The following is a 20791-nucleotide window of genomic DNA, read 5'->3' as shown; positions in this document are numbered from 1 at the left end:
GACACCTGCCAGCAGAGGCCACAGTTCCTGCAGTCAAAGGAGATACTAGTTAATGGGACGACTTTGGGAACTTGGGGTTTCATATAAAGACTGTTCCCTGTATTTGTGCATAGAAGTGGTGATAGTTATCATGCGAGTGTCTTTCTGCTACGGTGGTACATTTAGAGAGCATCATAGCAAATGTGAATGTGATTCTGCCTATGATAACAGAAGAGCTATGTGTGGGATGCCCATACATAGATGGATTGCATTATTGGTGCCAACCTTGGCTAAATGATATTCCTTAGTATGTGGTATGATCTTTCACTAAAGTTCCAGTTTAGGGGAAAATGGTAAATGGATCCAATAGGATCATTTGTATGTAATGTAAATGAGGGACCACAGTATCCAAAGCAGCAGCAAAGATGAGAATGAACGTAAATGAGGTGAGTAATAATATACTAAAAATAGTGGCCTTTGTCGTGAGTAATAATATACCAAATATAGTGGACTTTGTCATATAGCTTCATGTGTTTCTTAGGGTCTCATTATGACTTTTGTTGACCCCAGATACTTTTGCCTTTGTGGGTCTCTCTCTCACTCTCTTTCTCTATATATGGATAGATCGATAGATAGAGATAGATATACATATAGATAGCTATACATATAGATAATATACATTATATCATAATATAATTATATATTATATATTAAATATAATCCAGGCTGTATGCATTATTATACTAATATTCATTATTACCATACATATTTTTCCTTTGGTTTTAAAAATATGTTAAAATTAAAACATTTTCATGGGCTTGTAAAATTTCCATGGGTAAGCCTTAGGCAACTATGCTTACTGTGTCTGATAGGAAAGTTGTCCCTGGTGTTTATAACCATTAATAACATCAACAATTCTGTGTTCATTCAGATTTCTCTAATTCTATATTTTTGATATATCAAATTAACCTTAGTAGAATATAGTCAACTGATTAATTAAAATTCATAGTATGAATGGGCTCAGAATAAATTACTTATGTATATGGTTTTAAGCACTAAAATAATGATTAAAGCTATCAAATCTACTTCCCTCTTTTTATCCACAATGTCCAAAAATATGTCAAAAATAACAAGTATTTTATGAAAATATTCTACACTCCACATGTATCATCTCTCAACCAAATAAATGAACAATGGAAATTACTATACTAGTCAAGACACGACATGCCCAAGAACATATGTGGGCAGGATATCACTCATAGAAAAATTCCAAAACTGCCCACATCACCCTGTAAGGTATAAATGAGGAGTTGAAAGAATGTGAAATGACAGCTCATATGTGATCTGACACAATTGCACTGATAGAAATGACTTAGGAACATTGAACTTATTTCATTTCTGCCTTAGTAAAACTCTCCATCAATGAGATATGCTTTAGGTAAGTTAGTTAATCTAGAAACTCCTGGAATCTAGTCTTTATGCTGAAACAGCACAGTAAGCTCAGCATTTTTTCTAGACTATGAAATGGTTATTTAAAATGATCTGTAATTTTGGCTTCTTACAAGTTCAACCTTACTTTTTCTGAATTAAAATGAATATGTGAATTTCTATTAAATGTATATGTTTAAGTTTGACAAAATAACACTTACCTCCTAGGAAAATTGTGAAATATGATAAGAATATTAAATAGGTTAAATATCATTTGACCTAATGAAGATTGGTTTTGTTGTGGCAAGAGTACACAAAATGGGATGGTTATTTTAGGCCACAGCTTCTAGAAATAGATAAATAACGATTATTTGATTTCCAGCATACTGTCTTTCTTTCAAAGAACTCAGGAAAATATGTTCACATATCACCTGTGTAAAATGGGAACAATTTATGTTCTTTCAACTGTGAACACCAATCACACAGAGACATTTGTAAATTTACATGAAATGGAAAACAATTTCAAGGCAGTCAACTAATCCACAATAAAAATTATACAGGCATCACAGCATTGAGAGAGGGATAAAAGTGTGACTTGACAAAAAAGAATCAGTTTGTGCATAACTCTGGCTGAAGGGGCTGGTGCCCTGAAAGGCAAAAAGCTATCTGTAGGGAAATGGCAGTGTAGACTGATTTGCTAACTCAGCCTTCAATAGGAAATGAATGTGCCCAGGGATGCAGTGCTATAAAGAAAGGTCCTGACTCTGTGGGATAGGTCACCTGCATGCTGCTCTGTGCCAGATCATACATAACTGCTAACTTGAAATAATTTGACCTGTTTTTAGCAATTTATTTAATGACAACATAAATTGTATTCTTTTGTACATCTTTTTTTTTTCCCCAAATGTAAAAGACTTCTAAAATATCTATTGCCTTTGAAATCTAAACAAGCAGCCATTCAGGTTTAAAATGAAATGACCAATTTAAAGGACCGAAAATAAAAGACTAAATATCTTTAGGTGAGTGGCCAAGAGGGTGGAGTAGAAAGACCCTGAGCTCACTTCCTTCCACAGGCACACCCAAATTATAACTATTTACAGAGCAACTATCAATGAGAAGGACCTGAAGGCTAGCAGGAAAGATCTTCCACACCTAAAGACATAAAGAAGGAACCATAAGAAGATAGGTAAGAAAGACGGAAACTTGGTATAGTCAAGATGTACACCTGCAGGTAGTCGACCCACAAACAGGAAGATAATCACTATTGCAGATGTTCACCCCAAGGAACAAGGGATCCAAGCCTCACATCTGGCTTCTGAGCTTGAGAAGGCTAGCTCCCAAACATTTGCAGAGATTGCATACAGGAGAGCTGGAGGGCTGTAGAAAAGATACTTTGCTCTCGAAGGGTGTACACAAAACCTCGCACACTCCATTTGAAATAAGCCTGGGTCAGACACACTTGCTGATCTTGGAGTAACTCTAGGGGGCAACTGGGACTCCCCCTGGGGACACAGATGCCGGCAGTGGCCATTCTTGAGAGCTTATTCTACCACGAGAACACTGGTATTGGTAAGCACCATTTTGGAATCCTCCCTCTAGCCCATTACTGCTGGGGACTTTCTTACCCACCACCCTGTTGGCACCAGTCTTTACCACCCAGGCCAAGCAGCCAGACATGTGGGGACCTACCCACCAACCAGCAGGCCGACACCAGTCCTAGGCTCCCCAGGACTCCCAGGAAACCCCTTGGGGACTCAGAATTGCCAAGAAGCAGAGTGGGACTGACCTCAGGACCCTAAGAACGCACTGCCAGCCAAGGCAGAAACGAGCATCTCCCACCAGCAGGCTGGGACCTGCCATGGGACCCCCCCAGGGCCCATAGCCAGCTACCCCAGAACTTGGACCTGGCCACCAGCAGAGCAGCACCAGCCCTAAGCCTTGCTGCCAACTGCCCCAGGACACACTTGCACCCACTAAGGGCCGGCACCAGCCCTGGAATCCCTGGGATTGCTGCCTGTCATGCTGCTCTGCAGCCCCACCCACCAACAGACTGGCAGCATCAGCACAAGGCAGCACCTAGCAGGATGCCCAGCCCCACCTACCACTGTGCTCACCTCAGTAGGCCCCACCAGAGAAGAAGAGGCCACTCAGCCTACATAAGGGGCACCCCTAGATCACATAGGTCTTGTGAGCAGAGGAGAGTGTGCTGTCGGGCCCCATAGGATGCCTCCTACATAACACCACTTCTCCAAAACTGGGAAAAATAACCAAATTACCTAATACAAATAAACATAGAGAAGTAGACAACAGATGAATATTTTCCAAAAGAAGGGGACAAGATGAAACTCAGAAGAAGAGTTAAGCAAAGTGGCATTAAACAATCTACTCGAAGGGTTCAAGGTAATGATCATAAAGATGCCTAACAGGTTCAGGAAAAGAATGGATGAACACAGTGAGAAGTTCAACAAACAGAAAACATAAAGAAGAACCAAGCAGCACTGAAGAGCAATGAGTAAATAAAAAATTAAACTGGAAGGAATCAACAGCAGAGTAGAAGACAAAGAAGAACAGATCAGTGAACTGGAATATATAGTGTAGAAATCACTTCAGCTGAGTATAAAAAGGACAAAAAATAAAAGATGAGGACAGTTTAAAAGACATCTGGAATAACATCAAGAGTACTATCAGCTGAATTTTCAGCAGAAACTGCTGGACAGAAGTGAGTGGATCGGTATATTTAAAGTGATAAAAAGAAAAAAAAAAAAAAAAAAAAAAAACACCTACAAACAAGAATACTCTACCTGGCAAGGTTATCATTCAAATTTGAAGGATAAAAAGTTTTACAAATAAGCAAAAGGTAAAGAAGTTTAACACCACAAAACATGCTTCGCAAGAAATGTTACAGTGACTTCACTAAGCAGAAAATAAAAGTTTACACCTAGAAATGAAGTGAATGCTTCTCAACATTTTCATCCATTCTTTCTTTTATTCAACATGTTTTTATTGAGTGCCTGCTCTATGCCAGGCACTCTTCTGGAAACCTAAGGAATATCAAGGAACCAAACAAAATTTCTGCCCTTATCTGGTTTACATACTAACAGAAGAGAGAGTAGAGTACATCATTTGGTATATAAAGGGCTAATAGTGCAGCAAATAATAATAGTTGGTGCCCTGAGATAGGAATTGGGGCTGCTCACAACCTGAGCACCTGAGTCCACAGGTGCACCCACACCAACACCTACGGGCCATGGGGATCAAGTCTCAGTGCAGCAGTGGGGACCAGATTGAGATACAGGCAGTAATGCTATGTTTTGAGCTCCCTGAGAAAGCAAAATTTTTAATTAAAGGTTGTTTTAGAAGAAATTTTTGCTTTTTCTTTGTAAATAATTCAAGTTGAGTTACTTTGAATTCATTTACGTTCTTCACCTGATGAGCTAAGGTGTTTCCCGGCCCCCGGCCAAATTTTGATATAAAGATTGTTTAGGCCTCGTCCCTAAATCAAAACTAACCCTTGTTGTGATAAGTTCAGAACATGTTGAAATGTGTTCTTTAACTTGAAAATATCTGAAACAGTTTATTTGTCAATTTACCTTTTCAGTTTAAGAGAAGACTTTTAAAACAAATCAACCCATGATATAGTACAGGGAACTCTACTCAATATTCTGTGATAACCTATATGAGAAAAAAATCTGAAGAAGAATGAATATATGTATAACTGAATCACTTAGCTGTACACCTGAAACTAACACAACATTTTTAATCAACTGTACTCCAATAAAAAAAAAAAAAAAAAAAGAAAACAAACAAAAAAACAGGGCACAACCCTGTAGGACTCTCATCACTAAGCAATCCCATTTGCCTAGTTATTGGTGAGGACAAATCAGCAATAATATGCATAAAGAATAAAGAACACTGTAGTACATCCTGTCAATCTAGATCCATTACAAAGCACTTAGGTTATTATCTGTGCTTTGGAGTTGTTGCTGGACGGGCCACCCAGAGATTTATTAGGTCTAATTCTCTGATTTCCTGCAGATGAATCTTCAATTAGCCCACATTGGTGGGCTCGTTATCCTATTTAAAAACACTTTCAGGGAAGAATGCATCATAGGAAAAGAGTACAAAAAGGCAAAAAAAAAAAAAAATTCACTTAAAAAATATATTTTATATATATGCAAACCTTTCATAAACTAAAATTTACTTTCCCCTTCTTAAGTGCAGTTCTACATTTTTCTCGGCTTTTATAGTAACATATTACCCCATGATTTAATCAGTAAATTGAGCTTCGATGAGTAATAAAAAACATAAAACAAATATATGAACCCAAGAAACAACAAAAACACGTATTTTTTTTTTTTTTTTAATTTTACCCTATTGTTAAATTCTGATATTTCTGGTGGTCCAAGGGTTAGGAAAACAATCTGTGAGAGCAACTTAGAACCATATATTTAAAGGAATAACAGAATATTCATAGTCACATTTATTCCATGTCAGTTTTAAGCTTTAAAGTTCAAAATATTAATATTTGTGATAATATTTAGAATATTTTATTTACATTTATAAATATGATATAATACTTTTATTTTTTAATTTTTTTAACATCTTTATTGTAGTATAATTGCTTTACAATGGTGTGTTAGTTTCTACTTTATAAAAAAGTGAATCAGCTATACATATACATATATTCCCATATCTCCTTCCTCTTACATCTCCCTCCTAACCTCCCTATTCCACCCCTCAAAGTGGTCACAAAGCATCGAGCTGATCTCCCTGTGCTATGTGGCTGCTTCCCACTAGCTATCTATTTTACATTTGGTAGTATATATAAGTCCATGCCACTCTCTCACTTCGTCCCAGCTTACCCTTCCCCCTCCCCGTGTCCTCAAGTCCATTATCTATGTCTCCGTCTTTGTTCCTGTCCTGCACCTACATTCTTCAGAACCATTTTTTTCCTTAGATTCCATATATATGTGTTAGCATACAAATTTGTTTTTCTCTTTCTGACTTACTTCACTCTGTATGACAGACTCTCGGTCCATCCAACTCACTACATATAACTCAATTTCGTTTCTTTTTATGGTGGAGTAATATTCCATTGTATATATGTGCCACATCTTCTTTATCCATTCATCTGTCAATGGACACTTAGGTTGCTTCCATGTCCTGGCTATTGGAAATAGAGCTGCAATGAACATTGTGGTACATGACTCTTTTTGAGCTATGATTTTCTTAGGGTATATACCCAGTAGTGGGATTGCTGGGTCATATGGTAGTTCTATTTATAGCATTTTAAGGAATTTCCATACTGTTTTCCGTAGTGGCTGTATCAATTCACATTCCCACCAACAGTGCAAGAGTGTTCCCTTTTCTCCACACCCTCTCCAGCATTTATTGTTTCTAGATTTTTTGATGATGGCCATTCTGACTGGTGTGAGATGATATCTCATCGTAGTTTTGATTTGCATTTCTCTTATGATTAGTGATGTTGAGCATTCTTTCATGTGTTTGTTGGCAATCTGTATATCTTCTTCAGAGAAATGTCTATTTAGGTCTTCTGCCCATGTTTGGATTGGGTTGTTTGTTTTTTTTTGGTATTGAGCTACATGAGCTGTTTGTAAATTTTGGAGATGAATCCTTTGTCAGTTGCTTCATTTGCAAATATTTTCTCCCATTCTGAGGGTTGTCTTTTTGTCTTGTTTATGGTTTCCTTTGCTGTGCAAAAGCTTTTAAGTTTCATTAGGTCACATTTGTTTATTCTTGTTTTTATTTCCATTTCTCTAGGAGGTGGGTTGAAAAGGGTCTTGTTGTGATTTATGTCACAGAGTTTTCTGCCTAAATTTTCCTCTAAGACTTTTATAGTGTCTGGCCTTACATTAAGGTATTTAATCCATTTTGAGTTTATTTTTGTGTATGGTGTTGGGGAGTGTTCTAATTTCATTCTTTTACATGTAGTGGTACAGTTTTCCCAGCACCACTTATTGAAGAGATGGTCTTTTCTCGATTGTATATCCTTGCCTCCTTTGTCATAGGTTAGTTGACCATAGGTGCATGGGGTTACCTCTGAACTTTCTATACTCTTCCATTGATCTATATTTTTGTTTTAGTGACAGTACCCTACTGTCTTGATTACTGTAGCTTTGTATTATAGTCTGATGTCAGGGAGCCTGATTCCTCCAGATCCGTTTTTCATTCTGAAGATTGCTTTGGATATTCGGGGTCTTTTGTGTTTCCATACAAATTGTGAAATTTTTTGCTCTAGCTCTGTGAAAAATGCCATTGGTAGTTTGATAATGATTGCCTTGAATATATAGATTGCTTTGGGCAGTATAGTCATTTTCACAATGTTGATTCTTCCAATCCAAGAACATAGTATATCTCTCCATCGATTTGCATCATCTTTAATTTCTTTCATCAGTGTCTTATAGTTTTCTGCATACAGGTCTTTTGTCTCCTTAGGTAGGTTTATTTTAGGTATTTTATTCTTTTTGTTGCAATGGTAAATGGAAGTGTTTCCTTAATTTCTCTTTCAGATTTTTCATCATTAGTGTATAGGAATGCAAGAGATTTCCATGCATTAATTCTGTATCCTGCTACTTTACCAAATTCATTGATTAGCTCTAGCAGTTTTCTGGTAGCATCTTTAGGATTCTCTATGTGTAGTATCATGTCATCTGCAAACAGTGACAGCTTTACTTCTTCTTTTCCGATTTGGATTCCTTTTATTTCTTTTTCTTCTTTGATTGCTGTGGCTAACACTTCCAAAACTATGTTGAATAATAGTGGTGAGAGTGGGCAACCTTGTCTTGTTCCTGATTTTAGAATACTTTCAATTTTTCACCATTGAGAACGATATTGGCTGTGGGTTTGTCATATATGGCTTTTACTATGTTGAGGCAAGTTCCCTCTATGCCTACTTTCTGGAGGGTTTTTATCATAAATGGGTGTTAAATTTTTTCGAAAGCTTTATCTTCATCTATTGAGATGATCATATGGTTTTTATCCTTCAGTTTGTTAATATGATGTATCACATTGATTGATTTGGGAATACTGAAGAATCTTTGCATTCCTGGGATAAACCCCACTTGATCATGGTGTCTGATCCTTTTAATGTACTGTTGGATTCTGTTCGCTAGTATTTTGTTGAGGATTTTGCATCCATGTTCATCAGTGATATTGGCCTGTGGTTTTCTTTTTTTTTGTGACATCTTTGTCTGGTTTTGGTATCAGGGTGATGGCGGACTTGTCAAATGAGTTTTGTAGTGTTCCTCCATCTGCTATATTTTGGAAGAGTTTGAGAAGGATAGGTGTTAACTCTTCTCTAAACGTTTGATGGAATTCGCCTGTGAAGCCATCTGGTCCTGGGCTTTAGTTGTTGGAAAATTTTTAATCACAGTCTCAATTTCAGTGCTTGTGATTGGTGTGTTTATATTTTCTATTTCTTCCTGGTTCAATCGTGGAAGGTTGTGCTTTTCTAAGGATGTCTCCATTTCTTCCAGGTTGTCCATTTTATTGCCATATAGTTGCTTGTAGTAATCTCTCATGATCCTTTGTATTTCTCCAGTGTCAGTTGTTACTTCTCATTTTTCATTTCTAATTCTATTGATTTGAGTCTTTTTTTCTTGATGAGTCTGGCTGATGGGTTATCAATTTTGTTTATCTTCTCAAAGAACCAGCTTTTAGTTTTATTGATCTTTGCTATTGTTTTCTTCATTTCTTTTTCATTTATTTCTGATCTTATCTTGATGATTTTATTTCCTTTTGCTAACTTTGTTTTTTTTTTTTTTTTTCTTCTTTCTCTAATTGCTTTACATTAAGGTTAGGTTGTTTATTTGAGATGTTTCTTGTTTCTTGAGGTAGGATTGTATTGCTATAAACTTTCCTCTTAGAACTACGTTTGCTGCATCCCATAGGTTTTGGGTTGTAGTGTTTTCATTGTCATTCGTTTCTAGGTATTTTTTGATTTCCTCTTCGATGTCTTCGGTTATCTCTTGGTTATTCAGTAGTGTATTGTTTAGCCTCCATGTGTTTGTGTTTTTTACATATTTTTTTCCTGTAATTGATATCTAGTCTCATAGCTCTGTGGTCAGAAAAGATACTTGATACGATTCCAATACTGTTAAATTTACCAAGGCTTGATTTGTGATCCAAGATACGATCTATCCTGGAGAATGTTCCATGAGCACTTGAGAATAAAGTGTATTCTGTTTTCTTGGGATAGAATTCCTATAAATATCAATTAAATCTATCTGGTCTATTGTGTCATTTAAAGCTTGTGTTTCCTCATTTATTTTCATTTTGGATGATCTGTCCATTGGTGAAAGTGAGGTGTTAAAGTCTCCTACTATGATTGTGTTAATGCCAATTTCACCTTTTATGGCTGTTAGCATTTGCCTTATGTATTGAGGTGCTCCTATGTTGGGTTCATAAAGATTTACAATTGTTATATCTTCCTGGATTGATCCCTTGATCATTATGTAGTGCCTTCTTTGTCTCTTGTAGTAGTCATTGTTTTAAAGTCTGTTTTGTGTGATATGAGAATTGTTACTCCAGCTTTCTTTTGATTTCCATTTGCATGGAATATCTTTTTCCGTCCCCTCCCTTTCAGTCTGTATGTGTCCCTAGGTCTGAAGTGGGTCTCTTGTAGACAACATATATACAGCTCTTGCTTTTGTATCCATTCAGCCAGACTATGTCTTTTGGTTGGAGCATTTAATCCATTTACATTTAAGGTAATTATCCATATGTATATTCCTATTACCATTTTCTTAACTGTTTGGGGTTTGTTATTGTAGGTCTTTTCCTTCTCTTGTGTCTCCTGCCTAGAGAAGTTCCTTTAGCATTTGTTGTAAAGCTGGTTTGGTGGTGCTGAATTCTCTTAGCTTTTGCTTGTCTGTAAAGGTTTTAATTTCTCCGTCTAATCTGAATGAGATCTTTGCTGGGTAAAGTAATCTTGGTTGTAGGTTTTTCCCTTTCATCACTTTAAATATGTCCTGCCACTCCCTCTTGACTTGCATATTTTCTGCTGAAAGATCAGCTGTTAGCCTTATGGGGATTCCCTGGTATGTTATTTGTTGTTTTTGCCTTGCTGCTTTTAATATTTTTTCTTTGTATTAAATTTTTGATAGTTTGATTAATATTTGTCTTGGCGTGTTTCTCCTTAGATTTATCCTGTATAGGATTCTCTGCACTTCCTGGACTTGATTGACTATTTCCTTTCCCATATTAAGGAAGTTTTCAACTATAATCACTTCAAATATTTTCTCAGTCCCTTTCTTTTCCTCTTCTTGTTCTGGGACCCCTATAATTCAAATGTTGATGCATTTAATGTTGACCCAGAGGTCTCGGAGACTGTCCTCACTTCTTTTCATTATTTTTTCTTTATCCTGCTCTGTGGTAGTTATTTCCACTTTTTATCTTCCAGGTCACTTATCCGTTATTCTGCCTCAATTATTCTGCTATTGATTCCTTCCAGAGAGTTTTTAATTTCATTTATTTTGTTGTTCATCATTGTTTGTTTTCTCTTTAGTTCTTCTATGTCCTTGTTAAACGTTTCTTGTATTTTCTCCATTCTATTTCCAAGATTTTGGATCATCTTTACTATCATTACTTTGAAGTCTTTTTCAAGTAGACTGACTCTTTCCACTTCACTTGTTTGGTCTGGTGGGTTTTTACCTTGCTCCTTCTTCTGTTCGTGTTTCTGTGTCTTTTCATTTTGCTTAACTTACTGTGCTTGTGGTCTTCTTTTCACGGCCTGCAGGTTTGTAGTTCCCATTGTTTTTGGTGTCTGTCTCCCGTGGTTATGGTTGGTTCAGTGGGTTGTGTAGGCTTCCTGGTGGAGGGGACTAGTGCTTGTACTCTGGTGGATGAGGCTGGATCTTGTCACTCTGGTGGGCAGGACCATATCCAGTGTGGTGTTTTGGGGTGTCTGTGACCTTATTATGATTTTAGGTGGCCTCCTGTCTTACTATTTGTTTGTCATAGGGTGTCAAGCACTGTAGCTTGCTGGTTGTTGAGTAGAGCTGGGTCTTATCATTGAGATGGAGATCTCTGAGTGAGCTTTCACCATTTGATATCATGTGGAGCTGGGAGGTCTCTGGTGGACCAATGTCCTGAACTGGGCTCTCCCATCTGCCAAGAGACACAGGCCTGACTCCTGGCCAGAGCACCAAGATGCTGTCAGTCACACAGCTCAGAAGAAAAGGGAGAAAAAGAAAGAAAGAAAGGAAAAAATAAAGTAAAATAAAAAATAATTGTTAAATATAAAAAATTAAATAGTAATAAAAGAAGAAAAAAAAAAGAAAGAAACAAGAAAGCAACCAAACCAAAAAACAACTCCACTAATGATAACAAGCATTAAAAATTATACTACAACAAAACAAAACAAAACAAAAAAACAAAAACAGACAGACAGAGCCCTAGGACAATTGGTAAAAGCAGAGCTATACAGACAAAATCACAGAAAGAAGCATACACGTATACACTCACAGAAAGGGAAAAAGGCGAAAAAATATATATCTCATTGCTCTCAACGTCCACCACCTCAATTTTGGGATGATTCGTTGTCTATTCAGGTATTCCAGAGATGCAGCATACATCAAGTTGATTGTGGAGATTTAATCCACTGCTCCTGAGGCTGCTGGGAGAGATTTCCCTTTCTCTTCTTTGTTCACACAGCTCTTGGGGTTCAGCTTTGGATTTGGCCCCACCTCTGCCTGCTGGTTGCCTGAGGGCATCTGTTCTTCACTCAGACAAGACCGGGTTAAAGGAGTGGCTGATTAGGGGGCTCTGGCTCACTCAGCGTGTGGGGAGGGAGGGAAGGGTATGGAATGCGGGCGAGCCTGCAGTGGCAGAGGCTGGCATGATGTTGCAACAGCCTGAGGTGTGCCGTGTGTTCTCCCAGGGAAGTTGTCCCTGGATCACGGGACCCTGGCAGTGGCGGGCTGCACAGTTTCCTGGGAGGGATGGTGTGGATAGTGACCTGTGCTTGCACACAGGCTTCTAGGTGGCTGCAGCAGTAGTCTTAGCATTTCATGCCCATCTGTCGTGTCTGTGCTGATAGTTGTGGCTCACGCCTGTCTCTGGAGCTTGTTTAGGCAGTGCTCTGAATCCCCTCTCCTCGTGCACCCCGAAACAATGGTTTCTTGCATCTTTGGCAGGTCCAGACTTTTTCTTGGACTCCCTCCCAGCTACCTGTGGTGCCCTACCTACCTTTAGGCTATCTTCACGCAGCCAACCCCAGTCCTCTCCCTGGGTCTGACCTCCAAAACCAGAGCCTCAGGTACCAGCCTCCTCCTGCACCAGTGGGTGAGCCAACAAGCCTCTCAGCCTGGTAAGTACTGGTAGGCACCGATCCTCTGTGGGGGAATATCTCTGCTTTGCCCTCTGCACCCCTGTTGCTGAGCTTTCCTCCATGGCTCCAAAGCTTCCCCGCCTCCACCCCCATCTCCTCCAGTGAAGGGGCTTCCTAGTGTGTGGAAACTTTTCCTCCTTCACAGCTCCGTCCCAGTGGGGTGCAGGTCCCATCCCTATTCTTTTGCTTCTGTTTTTTCTTTTTTCTTTTGCCCTACCGAAATATGTGGGGAGTTTCTTGCCCTTTGGGAAGTCTGAGGTCTTTGGCCAGCTTTCAGTAGGTGTTCTCTAGGAGTTGTTCCACATATAGATGTATTTCTGATGTATTTATGGGGAGAAATCTGATCTCCAAGTCTTACTCTTATGCCATCTTGAAGATCTCCCATGATATAATACTTTTAGATACTAATTTATGATTTTTTTCTATCCCTCCACCAAACACTTCCTCCATTTCTGCTGGAAGCAAGTCTCCATTCTCCTTTGCAAAACAGGGAAGTTGTGGCAGGGCCTCAAATAGAAATCACCTTTATGTACACATTTTCTCACCTTCTGATAAAGCCTTTGTCTGGTAATGTCCCTGTGTCCTAGAGGGTGAGGAAGGGAACTCCTCTGAGAACAGTGTAGTAATTAGGGAAGATTCCTTGACCCTGGAGAAAAGATCCAGACCCTTGGAACCAAGAGACAGGAGAGACCCTTGCCGAGGGAGTTGGTACAACTACAAAATAAATGAGCATCTCAAGCTGCCTATTGCTTCCTTTACACTTGGGTTGCCGAGGGAACTCTGTGGAATATTAAATCCTGTGCATCTCGTATTCTCCTGAGTGGTCTAGGTTTCCTGTGTTTCCTCTTCCTATTTTATTTTAAACCAATGACCATAAATTAGTTAATTAATATTAGTGACTGTGAAAAACCTGTCATATTCTTAATTACATAGGAAGTGCCTCTAGTTACTCACATTGCAATATGATACTAGCTGTAAGTTTGACTTTATGTTAGTTTTAAGTTTGAATGTATTTTGTTATATTAAGGATGTGTCTTTCTACCTCTTGTTTGCTCTTTTAAAAAATTGGAATGAATTTTATCAGTTAACTTTTAAATATGTTTCAAATTACTATTTGTGTTTTTTTCTTCATTTGACCTATTGGAATGATGCATTAACTAATAGAATCATTTTTATTTCAACATGCAAGTTATTCTGCTGGATACTACTTGTTAAAATATTTGATATAAGAACAATTTACCTCTATTTGTAAGACACATTTACCTGCATTTTTTATTATTAACACAACAGTTTTATTTTTATAGCTAAATGTGAATATTTCTTGACAATTTAGATAATGTTTTAAATCAAAAACTAGTAATCAAGCGATCATGCTATTTCATAGGCATAATTCATGCTTCATTTTCCCTTTGAGAAGACTCACTGATGACACTGTAGTTCTTTGCTGAAAGTGTTAAATTGAAATTAGATTGAGAAATTCTGAGGTACTCAAACCTCAAAATGCCATTTTTATTAGATATATTGAAGGGAAGGGAGCTGAGCAAGTATATCACTCTTTTCCTAGCACTTTGCTGAGAGTAGCCAAGCAGTCTTTACATGTGAACAGAGTGTGAGCACATCACATCCATGTATCACAAAGGAGCTGTGCAAAAGCACCTGTTATCCATGCCCATACAGGCATGGAGATAATTTTAAAAAATATAAGTGGAAAAATAGTACTTTATACAGAATAAAATTTTGTCTCTGTGTCAAAAATGACTGTGAAATAATAAATCATGCAACATGAACATCTCCAAGACACAGAATTCTGGAATAAAAAAGACGAATCTCAGGTACTAGCTCCAAGGAACATCAACTAGCCAATCATCCACTTAGCATGAAAATGACATCATTTTCAACCTACAGTGGATACTGAATGCTTTGATACAATCTATTTTGAAAGATAATTACATACACAATTGTCTAAACAGACTATATGCAAGTCAATAAAACTAGACATGCCATTCCACTAATATATTTTTGCTATTTTTCTTTGTCAATTTACTATGATTTTGGTCCCTCACAATGTTATTATTTCCCAAAAGAGTGCCACTGGACGTTGAGATGCTTTCTAAACAAGTAAAACCATTTGAATCACAACTGACTGAACTTCACTTATGAGAGAGAGGCACCATACTTAAGAAATGCATTAAACTTTTCATGTACTCAAGTAAAATAAGTTTTACTATCCTTATTGTTTCTCATCTATTCTTCCAGTAAGCTTCTACTATTTAAAATGTCAAAATAAAAAATATATATTTAATTTTCTTTTCAAATATATATATATGTATATAGTTTATATATGCATTCTAGTGTGGGGATATATATATATATATATATATATATATATATATATATATATATATGTTTTTTAAAATATATATTTTAATCAATGATTAAGCTCCTAATCTTCATTCATTTATTCAATCAACATTCTTGAGCAACTACCTTGTACCAAACGCTATTCTAGGTGCTGAGGATACAACAGTGAATAAAGCAAATTCTTACCCCTATGACACTTAAATTCTAGTGTGGACAGAGAGAAACCAAACACATCAATATATTTGATTGCTGAGAATTAAAGCAGAAAGGGGAAGGTGAGTGAAGGCCATGTTGGTAACGACAGTGTTAGTGTTATTTTTGAAATAGATCCATCACAAGCCATCTCTCTGTTAAGGTTACCCTGAAGCAAGCACCCAAATGAAGCAGGTAGTGATCAGGTGCTTATGTTTGGTGTGCCTGGGAGCTGCAGGAGCAGCAGAGCCCAGGAGTCTGACCAAAAACACACTTTCATGGAGTTTGCACTCTACTGTGGGGACATGTAAAAGAGAGCTAAAATAAATACATTAAAATTATACACAAGGTAGGAATAAATACCAGGATGAAATTAAACAGATATGTATAATGAGAGGGCAGGTAGAGGGTATTACTTCTCCATGCAAAATCAAAGGTCTAACATAAAATTATATTGTATATGAGACCAGAAGGAGACAGCCATAGAGAGACCATAAGGGTAAGAATTCTTGAAAGAGGAACAGCATGTGAAATAACACTTATGTAGGAACAGGAAGAGGCCAGTGTTTTTAGAGTACAGGTGGGTAGAGTGGTGTTGATATTAAGTGAGCTGAACAGCAGAGACAAGATGACATCAGTTCTTACATACCTTGGGGAGAGTTCAGATTTAACTCTAGGGAAACTAAGGAGCCCCTGGGGACTTTTATGTAAAGGAAGTAACATAATCTGACAAATATTTAGGGACGGACAGCGCTTCAGAAAATTGATTTTGGTGAAGAGGAGTGACAAGAATGGAAGCAAGAATACCCTTCTGGAAAGCTGTTTCATGAATCAGGAGGGGGATCCGGTGGTTTAAAGTAGATGTTAGCTGTGAAGACAAAAAGAAGTGAATGTATGCGAGACATATCTTGGCAGTAGATATGACTGGACAGGTTGCTTCGTGAATATGGTGGGAGATGAGGTCAGAGGCATGAAAGTTGTCTCCTAGGTGTTCAGCTTGAGTAAATGTATGAATAGGCAAACCTATTAATTAAAAAGTGGCAGACACAGATTTCAGTGGGATCGACTGAGGGATGATGTGAAAGAAATATTATTTCTCTTTTGGACATGGTAAATTAGACTATGAGCTAGACATCCAAACAGTTATGTCAAGTAGGCAGCTCTCCTATTCTAACTTAGTCTAAAGGAACATTTAAAGTCTACTTTAGTAAAATACTTTCATTTATTGCTGCTAAAACAAACAAATGGAAAAAAAACATATTGGCTTTATCATAATCCCTAGTTTCTATCAATTTCTACTGTTAGTATTAATCTAAAATATTTCAGTATATATAAGAACAGGATTGGAGATTAAGGGGCTGACTATGGCTTTGACAGTTAAGGTTTCAATGTGGCTTATTTGACTTGAGTGGGTTCTACTGTCATATTCAGACACCTACCTTACACTTCAAGACATTGGCCTGACCCAAAGTGGCCATTCCCCAGTGACCTCTCTCTGACAGAATTTTTAAAAGTTTAAGAATTTCTTCTCTAAGAAGAAAGCAAAGTTTTCCCGCTCAGTTATGAAGAACATATTTTTTGAAGCTTCCAATATTTAACTCATGTTTTTCCAATGCAGCAATGTACCCACTATATTAAAAACTGAAGAAGATGTGAGCCTTTAAAGCCGTCTAGCCACAGCAAACATTATTTATTACATAAATGCGAGCACAGATATGGGAGGATTCATTCTGTTCAAGAGAATTAGACAATAAAAGATGAAACATCTGAACTATATCTCAGACTGAGAATAGGAGTTTCTAAGAAGGGAAAAGCAGAGGAAGGGTAAGATGAGTAACAAGAACAAAGTATGAGCACAGGCAAATGAAAATAAATTGACTTTTGCATTATAGCTAGTCATTATTCGAAAGGCACAATAAGGTGTACAAAGAGAGTGAATGGAGATGAAAGTGAAACACTGAGTAGGCTAAACTGTGAAAGATGCTGGAGTCTCATACGAAGACTTTGGATTGTGGATAATAAAAATGATATGTGAGTAACTCGATCATATTTGGGTTTTACAGTGGAAACTTTGTTACTTTATTTACACTGCAATAAAATAGAGGAAAGGGAAAGATTTCAAAAAGAGTTGAATGAAATGTCTCAAGACAGTAACTGTACATGCCGTGGAATGAATGTTTGTCTCCTCCCAAAATTCATCTCTTGAAATCCTAACACATTAGGAGGTGGTGTTAGGGAGCGGTGCCTTTGGGTAGTGTTTAGGTGATGAGGGTAGATCCCTCATAAGTGAGATTAATTCCATTATAATATAGTCCCCAGAGAGATTAGGGCCCTTCCCTCACATGAGGATACAGCTGGAGGCACTGGCTATGAACTAGAAAGCAGGCTCTTGCAGACGCCAAATCTGCTGGTACCTTGATCTTGGACTTCCTAGTCACCAGAACTGTGAAAAATAAATTTCTGTTGTTTATAAGCCACCGAGTCTGTGTTTTTTTTTTGTTGTTTTTTTTTTTAATTTTTATAATAGCCCAAATGAACTAAGACAGTGAGTTTGAACAGAATAGGATAGAATTGCTAGAAAGTCCATAAAACTAGAATTATCACAACCAAGCCACTAAATGAATGTTTTAGGTGGGAGAAAAAAAAGTGTCGAAGATGATTCTGAGGCTCTTCTCTTGTGTGGCTGAGAGAACAGTGGTGTTTCTTAACTGAGAAAGGAACACCAGTTTGATGGGGGAGCAGTGGTATTACAGGAAGTGTTCACTATTTGGAAAACCAGTAAGCAGATGGGAACACTATGCGTTGATGAAGTGAAAAATCAAATCTTACATCAGAGAACTGAAAGTCATTAGCAAATTCCAAAGAGTGGCAATTGCTGGATTCGAAGTAGTCATGAGAATATAATACATTGAGAAGGGACCCAAGCGTAAAACTCTGGGGAGCCTGGACTTTCTAGGGCTGGGTAGAGGAAGCCAGAATGAACCAAAGAGAAGAGCTTGACAGAGACACCATGGAGAACAGACAAGGTCAGCTCAGAGGAGAAGGGTTAAGATAAGAAAGGGTAAGACGTGACCACAAAGGAAAGCTACTGTGTGTAAGTGTGTATTTAAAAGATCTGTTTTTCTTTTCTCATTTTTATTTGAGAATTTACATCTAGCCCTGTGTTCTTTCTATCGCTATAACTCCATGTGTATTTTTCAAAATCCTGAGAAAAATGAATCTCCTTACTTCCTATTCTTATTGCATTTAAAATAAAACTTAAATGGTTATAAAATCAATGAAACCACATAAAAGAAGGAAAAATAGGACTGAAAATAGAATAGAATAAAAATTCTTATAATTCATTTTTTTCTGGAACTGAGAAAAATACATATCCCAAAGGCTTTATTTCATGATTTTTATGTCCCAATGACACTTTTTAACCTTCTCTGGGGGCTCTACATATAAGCTAGACATTAGAATAGAGTGATGATTTATTTGGAAAGAAGCATTTTGTGTATGGTAATTCCATCATTTCCAAATATTTATTGATCAGGGATGGTTTACTGTACTGGTAGTAAGACAACCTGAGCCTAGAGAAAATTCTCAATTTACTGGGACTCAGCTAATTATAGTACATGACTAAGTGATCTAATGCTAAGAGAGTTACAGCTAAAGATCTGGAGTTTTCTGAAAAAAATATAGATTAGACTACAGGAAAGAATACTTTATGTAACATTTAAGTTAGAAGGCATTAAATTATTGTGTTAGTATGTTGAAACAGAGTAAGTGAAAGAAATAAGTGACTCTGTGGGTTAGGTTGGTAAATTTTAAATAACTGATTCATGCTGTTCCTTGGGCACCCAAATGAGTAATTAGCAATCATTCTGCAGTGAGAAACAAACAAAAAAAATAACTCTGTAATCATGAATTTTTGTACCCTCCCATGGTGTCAGATAAATTATTCATAATATCCCAGAAAAGTAGGACTTCCATGAGCCCTAACAGGTTGGAAATATTTACAAATAAGATAATGATCCACAATTAAGTTGGTGTAATTTCAATGTCTTACTAAAGGGCATCAGGGCTTCTGAAATGAAGCCTTGCTTTTATTTCCATGGGCACCTTTTTAATGTAAGATTGGTGTTTAATCTGCAAAGTAAGAATAATAATTTTGATATTTTCACAGGGGTTTATGATAAATAAATCAGAGAGTAATATGAAGAGTGTCATAAATGCAAAGCAGAATGTGTAGAGTTTTTTTTTTTTCTTAATTTTGACTTCCTCAGTCCTATTTATTACTTGATTCTCAGTAAATTGAGCTAAGCATGATACTCAAAAATATCCCCAAATTTCACTGTATCTGTAAAGACGGAATATGTGAAAATGAAACAGACATTGTTGCTTGCTCTATCATTTAGGTTTTGTTCATGCCATCCTTCTCCCCTTCCTTATAACAGCCACGACCCCACCCCACCCCACCCCTTCCAATGATTACTGCTTTTCTAACATAAGAGAGAGGTATGGGAGAGTACAGGAAAAGTCTCCTTTATTTATAACCCTGAGTCCTCAGCTTGATTTCCTAGCCCTATTAAATGCTATGTATTTATTTTCCCATCGATATTGATTTACTTAATTTCCATTGCATGTCAAGCACTATTATCGGCACTGGGGTTGCAGTGGTGATTGGATAGAAAAAGTTCTGATCCTGCCTGATGGAGTGTACATGTTAGTGGGGGTGACAAGGAATCCAAAAAATATAACATACACTACATTCTGGTGGAGATATGTGCAAGGAAACGCTTGGAGGATTGTATATAGTGTGGTCAGGGGTCACCTCTCTAGAGAGGTAGTAAGTGAGCAGAGACCTGAATAAAGTTGAAGGAAGCAGCCACGGGAAGATGTAGGGAAAGCAAGAAAGCCTTTAAGATTTGAGCAAAATGAGCAAACAGGAATAGTAGAAGAGGAGTGATCAAAGCCCATGGACCATTATAAACCTTGGTATGGACTTTGGATTTGAGAGACCAAACACTGAACGCATCGAGGGAGGAATTAAAGTAATGACAACTAAAAAGAAAAGAGAGAGGAAGATATGCTATGAAAAAATAAATGTCCCAAACAGGAGAACATAAACACAAGCACAGGGTTGGGTTCTTATATTTTGTAAATGCTTTAGAATTGACAAATCATATAATAATTATATGCATAATCTCATGCCCCCTCTCATGATAGTTTATTGGCATACTGTTTCAGTCTAGGTCCTTGTGGAACAGAGTGCTTGTTTGGAGTGATTATATGTGAACTTTCCCATTGGAATATTTGTCTCTTCTCCTTTAGGGATTTTTAAATAATGAGAGAATACGGGAAAGATTGCATAGTGTCTAAATTATCTTCCTACTTACGCACGCAGACCTAATATCTGGTGTAATTGATTCTGTTTAATGATCCCATTTAATAATTCCACTTAAAATCTAGAGGATAATTTTCAAATAATATAAAATA

The 20791-nt window shown here is 37.3% G+C and overlaps 1 protein-coding gene across 2 annotated transcripts in view; it reads right to left on the bottom strand.

Moving 5' to 3' along the window:
• EYS (eyes shut homolog) overlaps positions 1 to 20791 on the bottom strand; it is a 1775980-nt gene that overhangs the window by 1525171 nt on the left and 230018 nt on the right. The gene's annotated exons all lie outside the window — the stretch shown is intronic.

Source organism: Balaenoptera acutorostrata, chromosome 14, assembly GCF_949987535.1.
Source record: "Balaenoptera acutorostrata chromosome 14, mBalAcu1.1, whole genome shotgun sequence".
In the NCBI taxonomy this organism is placed as follows: Eukaryota; Metazoa; Chordata; class Mammalia; order Artiodactyla; family Balaenopteridae; genus Balaenoptera; species Balaenoptera acutorostrata.
The sequence above is the reverse complement of the archived record's forward strand: the minus strand, read 5'-3'. Positions and strand labels throughout refer to the sequence as shown.